At 45.4% G+C, this 3,889-nt stretch overlaps 1 non-coding gene across 1 annotated transcript; it reads right to left on the bottom strand.

The window, feature by feature from the left end:
* Positions 1-375: 375 nt before the first annotated feature.
* Positions 376-537, bottom strand: LOC116092843. Its single transcript, XR_004119532.1, has one exon. It is a non-coding gene; the product is annotated as a U1 spliceosomal RNA (small nuclear RNA).
* Between the last annotated feature and the right edge of the window lie 3,352 nt (positions 538-3,889).

Here is a 3,889-nt window from a genome sequence, read left to right as displayed (position 1 = left end):
CCCCCAGCGAGCTAAGTCTCTGGTTTCGGATTTGAGTTCTTTCAAGAACACAGCAGGGCCACCACATTGCATATTATAAATATATTTTTATTTTTTAATAAAAATGTAATGTAGGGGATGGGGAGGGAGATAAGAATGCCCTTGGCATGATTCATGAAAGCAGCTGTGACAACCTCCAATCAGTTTACTTCATTTGAAATCTATTTCCAATCACAAAAAAAGATGTCTTTAAGGCACACTTGTACATTTTACCTGTGGATATTTTAACATCTCCCTCCATATGTCCCCCGAGTTACTGGAATTGAAAGGACTAAACATTATACTGGTGAGTTTTTCATAGTTAGCTTTCTAAAACACTTTTTTTTTTTCGTTTTTCAGGGGAGAGAGGGAACACAGTCCTCCACTACCACAAATTATGCAGTCGAGTTTCCCACATTTGGAGAAATCTCAGGGGTCAGCACATCCGGAATGCAATGGATAAACCTTGCCCTGGGAAAGCCACCTTTGTGATCATGGTTCTCGTGACCAGGTAAGTATTCTAAAACACTTGTAACAGCTGATTTGTTATAGACAGCGCAACTTTACATGTATTGTAGAAGGTTTTACATGTGATATGGTTTTTATACGCTTGGCCCAGGGAGTGGCACTATGGGTGTGGGCTATACAACCCTCATCCTAGCTGCATGGAAGTCAGTATTCTGCTAGTAGCCTTCAGAGGAAGACGTAGAACTCACCGGGCAGTGGTGGCACACACCTTTAATCTCAGCACTTGGGAGGCAAAGACAGGCAGATTTCTGAGTTCGAGGCCAGCCTGGTCTACAGAGTGAATTCCAGGACAGCCAGGGCTATACATAGAAACCCTATCTGGAAAAACCAAAACCAAAAAAAAAAAAAGAAAGATGTAGAACCGTCAGCTCCTCTACCACCCTGCCTGTCTGGATGCTTCCATGTTCCTGTTTTGATAATGAACTGAACTTCTGAATCTGTAAGCCTGCCCAATTAAATGTTGTCCTTATTAGACTTGCCTTGGTCATGGTGTCTCTTCATAGCAGTAAAACCCCAATTAACACCTGTGATTACTGCCTCTTCACAAATTTTGATGTGAAAAGGAAGCAATACAAATATTTTGGACAATCATACAAACTCATCTGTCTATATGTTTCATTTTGAGAAAAAAAAAACCTTAATCATCGTGTTTGTGTGATGAATACTTTTGGGAAAGAATTCATTCCCAATGCAACTGTTTGAACATATTTCACCATATAATTAGTGATATTTCATCAACATAAAGCATTAAAAATAAAATGTCATGAGCTAGGTCATGAGGTAGAACTATTCCGAGTTTTCTGAGAAACCGCCAAACTGATTTCCAGAGTGGTTGTCCAAGTTTGCAAATACTAACCATTTCCACAGACTGAATGCTATGGAGTTTCCTCCACAGAACTTAATGCACTGCCTTCTTAGTGTAGTCTCTGAATGAGAAAGGAAACAAAAGAAAAGAACATGACTGTTCCTAGTTACTGTGGAGGAGAAAATCTATTGTAGATAAAAGGGAGAGCATACGCAGAGGCAGAGACACCTGATAGAGTCCAGAGTGAACATGGCCAAACTGAGCTGGGCCATGTGGGGAGTACGGGAGGTCGAGCAGAGAGGAGTCACCAACCAAGAGTCTGGGAAAAGGGCAGGCCAGCCCCTGAGCTGGGGAGTTCAGAGGAGGGGCAAGGTATGCCAGCCAGACCCTGGAGCAAGTAGAGACTGAAGGATGCTGGGAGAACCTGGCTGATATTTTAAATAGGCACCTCAGTAATGTGCCTGTATTTGAGGCTCTTGCTAGTCTTTTTTTAATTAATTAATTTTTTTACACTCCAGATTTTATTCACCCCACTTCCAGTCCACTCTTTGACTGGTCCACATCCCATACCTCCTCCCCAAACCCCTGTCTCCACGTGGTTGTCCCCACTCCCCACCCTACTTGACTTCTAAACTCATTGGGGCCTCCAGTCTCTTGAGGGTTAGGTACATCATCTCTGAATGAATACAGACCCGGCAGTCCTGTGTTGTATGTGTGTTGGGGGCCTCATATCGGCTGGTGTATGCTGCGTGTTTGGTGGTCCAGTGTTTAAGAGACCTCGGGGGTCCAGATTAATTGAGACTGCTGGTCCTCCTACAGGATCTCCCTTCTCCTCAGCTTCTTTCAGCTTTCCCTAATTCAACAACAGGGATCAGCTGCTTCTGTCCATTGGTTGGGTGCAAATATGTGCATCTGACTCTTTCAGCTGCTTGTTGTGTCTTCCGGAGTGAGGTCCTGCTAGGTCCCTTTTTGTGAGTGCTCCATACCCTCAGTAATAGTGTCAGGCCTTGGAACCTCCCTTTGAGCTGGATCCTGCTATGGACCGGGATTTCTTATGGGGTCCCTTGTTCCGGGGGACGAGGGGTTCTGGCCAGGTAGGCAGGGGATTCGGCTTTGACAAACAGACTAGACACGAGTGGTGTAAGGTCTGAGTGTATTTCTTTAAAAATGACATGAGGTTTTTACAATCATTGCAAAAGAGAAATGAAAAATCTGGCAGCTCAACAGTTGAGGTACCTCTGAGGCTATCTGAAACATACTGGGTCTAAAGCAGCAGCTATCTCCTCTGAACTGGTGCTGCATCCCCCGGGCCCAAATGGTCTGGGCCTGGGGGACTGCGAGAGATACATGAATCTGAGTCCTAGCCCATCTAAGTTCTAGTGCTAATCCTGCATGTGAGTCTAAGTCTTTCTTCTCCCAGTCCTTCTGTTAGACTGAAGTCACATAGGCAAGCGACCCCCACACCAAGGTCAGCAGAGTCTGGTAGCTAGGTGGGAAGCAGGAGGAGGAGGGGTGGAGCCCTCCCTGTTGAGGTATTCTTATGCTAATTCTCTGGTTCTTGCTGGAGGCAGGCAGAGGGGAATCCCGACCTAACACGTTCAGCTAATGTCCTAGAGTGAGAGAAACCTTTCAATTACTCTCTAGTACTTAAAACACTAAACTAGGATAGTTGGAAACATTGGTGAAGGTCAGAAAGCAATGTCCGAATTTTCTCTTGCTAGTGAAGAAATGATATCTTGGTGAGTTCCTAGCACACAAGTGTGAGGACATATCTGGGCTACCTCTGAGTTTGGGGTGCCAAGCGACAATGCAGAGACAAGAGACTGACTTTCCTTGAAGTTTACGCCTCAAATACTGCCGTCACACAAAGTGTGCGTGGCAGGATCCCACTTTGGGCCTGTCGCTGGACATTCTTTCCCTCAGGCTCCTCTCCATTTCCATCCCTGTAACTCTTTCAGACAGAAACAATTATGGGTCAGAGTTGTGACTGTGGGATGCCCCCCCTCCCTCATTCGATGCCCTGTCTTCTTGCTGGAGGTGGGCTCTATAAGTTCCTTCTCCCTACTGTTGGGCATTTCTTTCTTTTTTTTTATTAGATATTTTCTTTATTTACATTTCAAATGATATCCCCTTACCCGGTTCCCCTATGAAGTATCACCTATTCCCTCCCCCATCCCCCTGCTCACCAACCCACCCTCTCCTGCTTCCTTGCCCTGGCATTCCCTGGAACACCATACAGGAAGGCAGAGGATCTGCTGTGATAACAATGGAGAATTCCCTCCCTGAGCTGACACCAAGACCATGTGCCACAGGCATCCCTGGAACACCATGCAGGAAGGCAGAAACACCTGCATGTCAAGGTCAGACAACAGAAAGTCAGAGGCAAATTAAAGCCTTGACCAGAGCAAGAGCCAAAAACAGTTTCCTTGAGAGTTCTCTCTCCCCTTTCTTCAGAGACCCAGTCAGCAAGAATAGAGCAGACACAAGGATTTAATGTCTAAATAGAAACATTCACACCAACCTGACCCTGAATCACTA

Source organism: Mastomys coucha, unplaced genomic scaffold (genome assembly GCF_008632895.1).
Source record: "Mastomys coucha isolate ucsf_1 unplaced genomic scaffold, UCSF_Mcou_1 pScaffold15, whole genome shotgun sequence".
Classification (NCBI taxonomy): Eukaryota; Metazoa; Chordata; class Mammalia; order Rodentia; family Muridae; genus Mastomys; species Mastomys coucha.
Note: the sequence above shows the minus strand (reverse complement) of the source record. Positions and strands in the feature narration are given on the sequence as shown.